Consider the following 11,870-nt stretch of genomic DNA (forward strand, 5'->3'; position numbering starts at 1 on the left):
CTTCTGCAGAGATAAACTTTTTTCTGGCACTGAATTCTTGGAAGAATTTATTGCCTGGATCTTTATATAATGAACATTTCCATAACTCATTTTAACAATCCTATGTGACTTTCATATTGACAAAATGTGATTTGGCAACAGAATTTTCTTGAAAAAAATCTTCCTATTGCTCACCCACACTACTGGCCCCTTCCTACATGATCTAGCACATTCCCTCACTATGTCTCACAGTCACTAGACAGACTCATAAATTTACCCTCTTAGCACTCATAGAACTACTCACATATACATGTACATTTCATCTAATAAATACATGAACACACGCATGCTTATGCTAAACCTTTCAGGGTCCCAAAACCTGTAAAAGAGCAGAGCCTTGTCATGGACATGTCCTATCCTTGTCTACACAGACCACTGGGAAGGGAGGGTGATATATGAAATGAAAAGCATTTTAGCAATATGTCTGGCTCCTCAGGGAGTCAGGGATGCAGGATTTGGCCACACCAGGAGGTGACCTCCCAGAATACTTGTTAGTCACAACGCATGATTTCCTTTCTTGTACTTCCTGTTATCCTTTCACATCTAATCTTCTAAGTAATAAATTTCTTGAAGGTTGGAACCATGGTTCATACTTCTTGACAAATTCTCTGTAAGGTGAGTAATGACCTCTTTATTGCTAAATCCAAAGGCCTCACTTCTGTTCTCCTTTTTCAGAAGTATTTGACATTATAGATGAACCCCTTCTGAATACTTTCTTCTCCCTTGGCTTCTATAATACCTCACTTGCACAATTTTCCTCGTATATCTTTGACTGCTCCTTTGACTCCATCAGTACATTGTCCTCCTCTTTACATACCCTTAAACTGGAGGGATGGGGGAAGTGTCTACAAAGGTACTATTCTTGATTTTCTTCTTTCCCTGTCGTGGTTTTGATGTATCACAGAGCAGCATAAGAAATAAAATGGGAATTTGCAGGGAGTTTTGTAGGCCACAGGCAACATATGAAGGCCAGCAGATGATACAGAAAAAGTTTAGAAACTCAGAAATGCATAACATATATGTACAATATTGGGTAATATCAACATATTTTATCTTTTAATACCATTGTCAATCAGACTTCTTCTCTGATATGAAGGGAGGGTAAAAAATTTACATGGATTTTCCAGATTGCAGGGGAACTGTGCCCCTAACCCCCATGATGTGGAAGAGATAACTGCATAGCAATCTACTCCCATAACTTGGTCTAATACTTCTATTTAGATACATGTTCTCTTAGATGGCCTGCCATTATGATGATGAGAAACAGAATAGCCTCTGTCTAATCTCAACTTTATCTCTAATGAGATGTGTATACTTTGGCAAGTCACTTTTCCTTTGTAGGTGTCTGTTTCCTCTTCTGTAAATAGGGTCAATAATAAACACTCCGAAATCCTCATAGGTTATCATGAAAATCAGATGAAGTAATATGTTTCAGAAGTTGGTAAAGTGCTATAAAAATGTTGATAATTATTTTCTACTAGTTAATAGCTATTACAAGTTTGGCTAAAAGAATGAAATAACTCAGAACAGAAGAAGTAGCTGGATTGGAGCAGAAGGCTAGGGTTAGTAAGATGGCAATTCTATAGCTCATCCTGAGTTTAACAATCTCAAAGTAAAAATGTATCCACATTCACCTGTGGTGAGATTTTTTCCCCCATAATCTCAATTTTAAACCTTAAAATAATTGGCAAGAGTTATCAGTGCTATATTAAACAGGATAATAGGGAAACCAAAATTTCAAGTAGATGACTTTTAAAAACCAAAGGTGGATAAGGTTAGAACATTGACTGGGATAGGCATCAACCTGAAGACTTGTGCAGCACAGCAGAAACTTGTCTATTGCTAGTATAACTTTCTGCTTAAATAGTCTTCTGATCATTATGAATACATTCTAAGGATTAAATAATTCCAGACACATCAAACATTGTCACACAACCATCTGGTTGTATATTAATGAAAGAAGTTCTGGCTACTGATGCTAGAGATATGCATAGACAGTATTGTGTTGAAGGTAGAGTCAAGATGGTAGAATAACAAGAGGAAGCTCTATCCCCATTTTTGTACACACACACATACACACACACACACACACACACACACACACACATCCCTCCTACAAACACTCTGAAAAATGTGCCCAATATATTCCTGATTGGAAATTCCAAGGAAAAAGCACAGTGAATCATTTTTGACCCAAGGAAGGCAATAGAAAACAGTCTCCCATTTATCTCACAATTGAGGTCACAGATCCAAGGGAGGTTGAGGAAATGACCTTTACCTAGATGTGGCCTTCCAAGGTGAAGACTGGTTACAAGCTTTAAGCCATTTACCTACCAAGGAGCAAGTACAGAAAGAAGAAGCTGTGTGGCTTGGATTCCAGGAGTGGAGTGGGGATCTCAGTTCCAGATTCTAGCTTAGGATTAAACCTTCAGTTGAATAACCAAGATAGGAATCTCAGACCAAAACGGAGTTGAAAGAGCTTAGACCTGGGACATGGGAGTGGAATTTGGAGTGGGAGTGGTCAAACTTTGTCCTGGATAAAAAGACCATGGGAGGACTGAAAGTTTGCCGGTCACTAGTCAGTCCCTCAAATAACATATTACTCAGTACCCTGAAGAAAACCACAGCAGTACTAACCCAATATTCCCTCCAGAAATATGTAGAGTCTGGCTCTAAAATAAAGTCTAAGGTCAGGAAGTAGACTATACAAACAAACAAAATAAGAATCCTACTTCCCATCTGAGGAAACTAGGTGATGTAGTGGATAGAGCCCTGGACCTGGAAGATCTGGAAGTTCTAACTTCAAATCTGGCCTCAGCATAGTGCCTGACGTACTAGGTGCTATATAAATACTTATTTCCTTCCTTCTCTCCATTCCTTCTTTCTCATTAAAATGAAGTGGATTTTAAGATACAGTCCCAGAGGAAGAGACTGATGCAAAAAACATCTACACGTAAAGTCTCAAGGAAAATCACAGCTTTGTCATGAACTTAACTGGAATTCCCAGAAAAGATGAAGCAAGAGATTTTTTAAGAGTTCAAGAGTTTTTATAAGTTTTCTAGAAGTGCTAAGAAAAAGGAAGATAAATGAGAGCTATAGATAAAAGAAATTTTTTAAAAAATTCTTTGAACTGTACTGAGTCCATCACTTGTTTATCTAAAAATAGTTTCATGTTTCACATTTCATGAATCCTTTGAACTTGTGCTTAGTGATTGTATTGATCACAACACCTGTCTTTCAATGTTGACTATCCTTACAATACTGTAACAATTGTATAAATTGTCTACTGATTCTGCTCACTTCCTTCTGCAACAGTTCATACAAATCTTCCCAGGTTTTTCTGAAATCATCCTTTTCATCATTTCTTATAGATCAATAGTATTCTGTCACATTTATGTGCCATAACTTGTTCAACCATTCCTCAATTAATGGGCATCCTCTCAGTTCCTCATTCTTTGTTACCACAAGAAAAAAAGAACTGCTATAAATATTTTTGTATATATGAGTCTTTTTTCTCTTTCTTTGTCCTCTTGGGGTTATAGAACTAGTAATATTAGTAGTAACTAGTAGTATTGGCCTTGGTCTAAGACTATGCATAATTTATATAACATTTTAGGCATAGTTCCAAATTGCTTTCCAGGATTGTTGAACCAGTTCATAGCTCCACCAACAATGTATATTAAAAAACTTGTTTTCCCATAGCCCCTCCAGCACTTGTTATTTTCCATTTTTGTCAACTTAGCCAATCTGATAGGTATGAGGTTAATTTGTATTTCTCAAATTACTAGTGATTTTGAGTACTTTATCTGAATCTACTTTCCTAACTCCCACTTCCATTTTCAGGTTGAGTCACCAGAGAGCAGAGTTCTAGGGCTAACCTTAAAGGGATTGTAGGGGAAGAGGAAATAGGGTGTCTTTCTCATGTGTTATAGTTTATGAGGCCCTTCCATTGTATTTCCCCTCATCCATGATTATTAGTTAACATCAATTAGTCAGCCAGACTTTATTAGCTTTAGAAAGGGGTATTTATTAAGGTAGTAGTTGGTTGATGAAGACAAGTTCAAATCTGATCTCAGACACTTGCTAGATAGGTGACTCTGAGCAAGTCACTTAACCTTTGTTTATTTCGGTTTCCTCATCTGTAAAATAATAATTATAATAACACCTCCCTTGCAGAGTTCTTGTGAGGATCAAATGAGATAATAATATTGAAGCATTGTGCCAATGCCTGATATATAATAAACACTATGTAAGTATTAGTCATTATTATAAATAACAATTGGCACAAAATAACCACCCAAAAGTCTGTGATTTAGTCTCAAAAGTCATAGTCCAAGGGAAAATGAGTTCAAATTTAGATAACAAATATGTCAAATGGGAACTTGGCTTATGGTGGCTAGAAGTTCTTTTTTGTGAAGTCCTCATGAAGTTCCCTTTAGGCATTGTGTAGCTTTTTTGCTGGGCTTTTTTTGGAGTCTTGAGGTTGCCTTTCTATAATATGTTTAGTTTGTTCTCAGTTCCCAGTGAAGACTCAGCTGCCAATGATTGCTCTTGTGGGGCTACTGCTAGGCCACTGATGAAAATATCCAAACATCCTTGGCCCTGAGAACTTCATAAGATCCTCCTTTGGTCAGAAGAGGGGATAGTGATGATAGGGAAACTAAGGGGCTCTTCTTCTTCCCTCCCCAGTAATTCCTTCTCAGGTGATAATAAAGAGTAAGCCCAAAATAACTTGATCAGGGATAAAGAACTAATAATTACAGGGATGATCAGAATCAAGCTTTAAAGGAAACTAAGGAATCTAAGAAATAGAGGTGAGAATGAGAGGCATTTTAAACATATAGAGCAGATATTTATGAAAAGGAACAGGAGGAGGAGATGGAATTCCCAATTGGAGGATAAGCAATTCAGTTTATCTGGATTACTGAGTCTGTTAAAGGAAGATATAAAATCAACATATAAGGGCAAACTGGTCCCAGACATTGAAAGAATTGAAGTGTCATGAAGATATTGTGGATAATAGGAAGTCACAGAAGGGTCTCAAGCAGGGAATTACTATGGCCAAGCTTATGTCCTCAGAATGTTAATTTGACAACTCCATAACAAATGTATTAGAGAGGGTCAGGAAGAAGACAGAGACCAAGTAGGAGGCTATATCTATAGGGTAAATCAAGAGGTGATGAGAGTCCAAACTAGAGGAATGACTGTGAGTGGCAAAAAAAAAAGGAGGGGATGAAAGCATCATATATCATGTATAAAGAATCAATAAAAACAGATAACTGATTGAATACATAAAGTGAAGAAGCAGAAAGAATTGAGGTAACTCTAAGGTTGCAAATTGTCTTTAAAAATCAATCTATGAAAAAACTCCATTTCTTGACTTTGGACATTTTCTCTGGCTTTCTTCCATGCCTGGAATGCTCTCCTTCCTTATATCCACCTGCTGGCTTCCTTCAAGTCCCAAACAAAATCCCATTTTTTCCCCTTAAAGCAATTCTTTGTACAGCACTTAGCACAATGCCTGGAACATACCAAGTGCTTAATAAATGCATGTGACTGAAATGATGAAGAAGGAAGATGAACTGACAAGAGACTAGACTAATCTGACCCAGTAAAACAATATATACAGTCTAAATGGAAAAAACAGTAACAACAAAACCTGAATGCTAGGTAATGATAATGACCAATCCAGGGTCCAAAGAAAAGATGAGAAAATGTGTCTCTCTTCTGTTGTTTACAGAGCTGGGAGACTGTAGATGCATGGAAAATTAGGCTGAATTGATGCACTACTTAGTTTAAATGAACTGTATCCCCCCCATCCCACCCTGTCTTTTTTTATTACATGCTACAAGGCATGGCACACTAGGTAGAGGAGGGAGAGGGTCACATTAGGAAATTAAAGTGATATAAAAACAAAAGATATTAATAAAAAGTATAAATGATATCTATAAGTAACAGCAATATTGTTTTAAGAACAACTTTGAATGAATAAGTCATTTTGAATATTAAAAAAAAACCCAAATTAACTACAAAGGACATATGAAAGAAGATGCTGTCTGCATCCAGAGAAAAAAACTGATAACTAGATGTATATACATACTTGTGTCTAATGTAGCCATCTCTAGGGGGAGGGGAAGGAGAAAAAAAGAAATTTACATGATAACTTTATTATATATTTAAAAGGCATACCAAGTTGCACATAATAGATTTGCAGTTTCCTGTACAATCATCTTTTTTTATTATACTATGTTATTCCATAAATTAAAAATAAAATAAGTAAAAAGTTTTAAAAACATATTGAAAAGAAAAAGACTTGCTTGTTGTGTAACCTTGGGAAAGTCCCCTCCTGTCTCTGGGCTTGTTTCATCTGTATAAAACAAGGAGATCAAACTACGTGATTTCTCAACTCCCTTTCCTACTATTTTATACAGTTTAGTAAAAGAGTTATAATTTTAATCTTTAATATTACTAATATCCCTGTCTTAGAACTTCTCACGCTTAAATTCTTATTCCTGACTCAGAGACTTTTGTGCTACTTTTTAAAAGTCATCTCTTACATAAAGCTCTTAGAAAGCCTTGGATGTGAAGTGTAAGATATGAGCAGATAGTACTAACACAATTAGCTACAGTGTCTTCTCATGTGTCTTTCTGATGTGGTGGAAAGAGCTCTTGAATAAGTCAGTAGACCCAGGTTCTAATCCTTGACTTGGCCACTAACTTTCTGGTTAACCTTGGACAAGTTACATTACTTCTTTTCGACCTAATTTCCTCATGGGGGGTGGGGGAGTGGAGTAGACTAGAGTTTCTCTAGAATCCCTGCCATCTCTCAGAGTCTAAATTTCAAACCTAGCCAATTTTTTTTAGTATTTACCTTAAGTGACCTTTCTCCTATCTTTTCTCTCATTTCTTCACTGCCCTTCTTTTAGATTCAAGACTCCAGTCTTGCATGTCACTCTATGCAACTAAAAGAATCATTGCTATGAAAGTAAAATCCTATCTTTTTCCTCATTTATTCCTTATTATAACCCCTCATCATCTGGCTTCTTTCCCCACCACTTTACCGAAACTTCCCTCTATCAAAAGTTATCAACACCCTCTAAACATTAAATACAGTAATAATCGATCACTCCTCATCCTCCTTTTCCTCTCTGTGCTATTTGACCTTATTTCTCTTCTGCCTTTGCTTTTGACTATATTACATTGTATTACCTTTACCTGAAATTCAGCATGTCTAAAACCAAACTCTTCATCAATCTCCCCTGCCCTGGTTCCACTTCCCTTACTTAGCTGTCTTGATCCTGGAGCAAGCCAGTTGAGACAGACTGATACAGACAGATGGAGATAACTTTAAAATTTATACCTCAAAGCTACTTAACATGCCTGCAGGAAATCATGCCACAATGCTGACAAAAATCAATTTATTTAGTCTTATTTGGGTCCTCACTGCTGCACAGCAAGTTTTATTCCTTCTTAAGAGCTCTCCACTTCCATCAATATTTGCTCTAAATTTTTTTCTTCTCATGCAATCAATACTTTCCACAGCCTCTTTACTCTCAGCAGCTGTCCTTTTGCATCCCACTTTGTTGAACAAATCTAGGCCATCTGTCATGAGCTCATCCTTCTCCCTTAGTCCACACCTCAAAGTTATCTTCATCCATTCTTTCCATTTATTTTTGTTCTAAGGAAATATAGCATTTTTTTGCCAAGGCAACCTTTGCACTTGTATGTGCCTAGAGTATGGCTCTTTATATTCCTATAGATGATCACAATATGTTTCTACTTTAACCTTTCTCCAAGATATTTAGTGTTTTAAATTTGATGATTAAAAAGTCACAATACCTGTATTCAAATCCTGCTTCAGTCCTTATTAATTTGTGTGTCCTTAGGAAAGCCGTCTGACCTTTCTGGGTCTTAGTTTTATCATCTGTAAAGTGAGGGGCAAGACTAGATGCCCCCTAAATTTCCATCTAGCTCTAAATCCATTAGTCTACAACTGTCTTATTTCATTCCAATCTAAACCAGAAGCACTGATCAAGCCTGAATCAGTCCTGGCCTTTGACACTATCCTTAATGAGAACCGGAGGAGAAAACAGAGTCTATTTTGCATACAATACTTTGTGGCAGACAATATCGTCACAGTGACTAAAAGAAGCAGCAAATACTAAATCCTGCTATTTTTTGTTTATTAATTGCTCCCCCCCCCCCCAAATGGGTAACTGACACTGTAGAAGCAATTTAAGGACTATTCTCCAGCTGGGAGTACATCATGTGTTAAGAACATAGAAATCTCCTTGACAAATGCAGTCATGGGGATCGTTTAAGTCAATGACCCTCCTATTATAAGTGTTAAGTGAGCCATAAGACAGGAAACTGTGTGCCCACCAAAGGTGCTTGGTATTGTCATAGAAGATATATAAGGTTCAAATGAGAAAAGAATTCTCTATAGATGGTGAGACCCTCCAGATGTTCCTATTTGTGGATAATACTGTGCTGATTGAATCAAACCTCTTCCATGAGATCCATAATTATTCCAAAGAAATCCACCCAACAGATGTTTAACATCTATGGAAAAACATGGGCACAAAATGAAAAGGCATAGATAGATTTCAAGCTATAGCAATGAATAGAATATTAACATCCATGAGAACATGAATCTATTATACTAAAGGAGCTGTGTTTTGCATCTCTTAGCCTTCCCTGCTTCTTCCCTGGAGTATTAAAGCCCTTTACACTTTTCCCCTGCCCCCTAGTATTCTTCTAGTTTATCTATGTTCCCCTATATATTTTCCATTTGTGCAATGGGAGTTTCCATCCTGATCTGCATGAAGGACTGTTAAGTCATTCAGCTTTAAGATCACACCTTATTTATAGCTTTTTGCCTGCTGCTCCTCATCTCTCCCCCATCACCAAATTCCCATCAACCCTTCCCCTTCTCCTTGGGGCAAGCCAACAGGGATGGTCCCCAAGATGTGTCAGCTCAGCAGGCCAATTCCCTGGATATTCCTGTGATCTTATCTAAATTAACTCTCTGCCCCAGCACCAAACCCAAAGATGGGCATGTTGTTGATGTTTTTAAAATGAATTTTTATTTGAATTGAACAAATGAGGCACCATTGTATAGCATATTGACAATACTGATAACTTGACATGTCATTATTGACTTCTGCCCTTCTTTGTCCTTCTCCAGACCTCTCTGCTCCAGTTCTCATCATCCCCAAGGACTCTCTAAGTCTCTCAGATCTGTGCCCAATGTCAAAATCCCTATGCAGCTGACTTGGCATCACGCAGTATCCACTCATCATTTATCCAAGTAATTTAACAAGAGTCAGAGATCAGAGCTACAACACATTTACATCTAAAGAGTGAACGGTTATTCACCAAATATAGCAAAGCTGAATTGCTGTGCTAGCAAATCTGGGTGTATAAAGTAGCTCAGGCTAGAGGTCCCATAACTGCCTCGTTCTCAGCATTTCAAGGTAAGTGCTAACCGCTACTTGCTCTTTGCTCTAAGAAGTACCAGCATCAGGTACCAAGTATTTAGAATGCTACACCAAGAACAAAACTTAGAAAGTACTCAGTCTAACTCCTTCAGTTAAAGAAGGAAAGTTCTTTCTTGTACCTCTGATCTCCTATGGCTGTGTGATCCTGGGCAAATCACTTGACTTAAGTCTGTCTCAGTTTCCTCAAATATAAAATGGGGAAAATAATAGCACCTACCTTCAGAGGTTATTGTGAGGATCAAAACGAGATTATATTTATAAAGCACTTAACACAGTGCCTGGAACACAGTAGGCACTTTAAAAACGCTTGTTTCCTTCCCCCCTTCCAAAACATTTACTATCTACATCATTCATTTATTTGTGCTTGTGTTGTATGTCTTGCGTCACTTTACGTTTTCTTGTCTTGAAATATTATTTGCATTTCTTTTGCTGTCACTACAAAACTATGTAGAAATACTACTATTTACACTGTGCTTTATAGTTTACAATCCTGTGAGACAGATAGGGTAAGTGCTGCTATCCACATTCTACACATGAGGAATCTAAAGATCAAAAAAAGGTAAAATGATTTGTTGATGGTCACACAAGTGTCAGAGGTGGACTACAATCTACAGCTTATTGGGGAGCTTCTGGTGGGGAAGGAGTCTCTTGGGAATCAGATACTCTTTCATATCACATACACATAATGTGATAACAACAGATTACACATAAATCTGAAATTCCTTTGTCTCCTTACTGCATGTCCCTCCACATGGCAGGCACTTCTTGAAAATATCTGTTGATTTGGATAAAAAGGAAGACTTGCAATTATTCTTGTGCTACTGAAAATGTTGGTTGCATATGCGGCTGAATCACGTTTGATGCACTTTTAATAGAATCTAAGTAATTCCCATTTTGGGGGGAATCTCAAAACTTATCCTAAAAGTTTTCTGACACTACATCTCTAAACTCTCAATGTACTGTCAAAATGATAGAAATAAAGTATTGGAAATTTTTAGTCATAGAATAATAGTGTACTTATTATGTATTAATAAATGAAGTTTAACGTTCATACAAAGTGTAGTGGAAATAGTGATTTGGGAATCAGGAATCTGGAGTTTTCATCAGTTAAGGAATGTTTATTAAGGTCTTGCTGTGTGCTAAACTCTGACTTTAGACCTACCTGCCAATAGCTAGTTACAATATTTTGGAAAAAAAATAATTTTAACCTTCCTGTGACTGCTTCTTTATCTTTAAAATAAGAGGTTTGTCCTTCCAGTCTTTGCATTCAATGATTTTGCATTTGGGAAGTGTTTTCACCCTGTTAAATATCTGAGATATTTCTTGAGATAATCACAGGTACCCAAATTGAATCATAACATTGGAGTTACAAATAACTAATATAATAGAGTGATTTGTTTGTACTCTATATTTATCTTTGTATCTAAATAGAATTTCATGATGTTGTTACCCTAGTTCCTATTTTCCACCCCTTAATATATGCTAAATATAATATATTAATGCAGTCCAGTTCCTAAAGCTCATTGATATTGAACTCTCTTCTCTCCAACTCCACCCCAAACCTTGACTTTGGGACTCAGATGACAATGTTAAATTTAACAGAAATTAATTTTATGAGAATTTCATGCTACCCCTTGAACTTATTAGAGATATGTACTAGATATGACTAGAGATATGACTAGAGCCAGAAATCACTCATTTAACTGATATGTCTGTTGCTATACCATATTAATCTTATTGACCAAGTGGAACCAACAGTGAAATGGGGGAGGGGAAGAAGATATACTTCTGAGCTTCCAGTAATTCCCTCAAAATGAAAACAAAGAAACCCAGGGAACATTCTGATTTCCCATGTTGTCTCTTAGAGAGGCAGTATGATATAGTGGAAAGAAATCCATTTGGAGACAGGAAAGAATGATGTTTGAATTGATCCCTGACAAGTATGGACATGGTCAAGTGATCTGGTCTTTCTCAAATCTCATTTCTTTCCTCATCTCCAAAATGAGGATGATAATTAATATTTGCAATATCTGTATCATGAATTGTTGTAAGGTTCAAACAAAATAATGTATACAAGACACTTTTCAAACCTCCTCAGTTCTAAATAAATGTCAGTTATATTTATTACTGAAATAACACCTGAAAGAAAAGAATAAGAATGATTCTAAGTTTCCAGATTTTATCAGGGAAATCACATCTAGAAATTCACAGATTTAGAGCTGAAAGGGACTTTAAAGGTCATCTATTCTAGTCCCCTAATTCATCTGGCAAGGAAACTGAGATTTATCAAACAATTTGTCAAAGTCTACATAAGCAATAAAATTTTAAGTC

Source organism: Notamacropus eugenii, chromosome 2, assembly GCF_028372415.1.
Source record: "Notamacropus eugenii isolate mMacEug1 chromosome 2, mMacEug1.pri_v2, whole genome shotgun sequence".
Lineage (NCBI taxonomy): Eukaryota > Metazoa > Chordata > Mammalia > Diprotodontia > Macropodidae > Notamacropus > Notamacropus eugenii.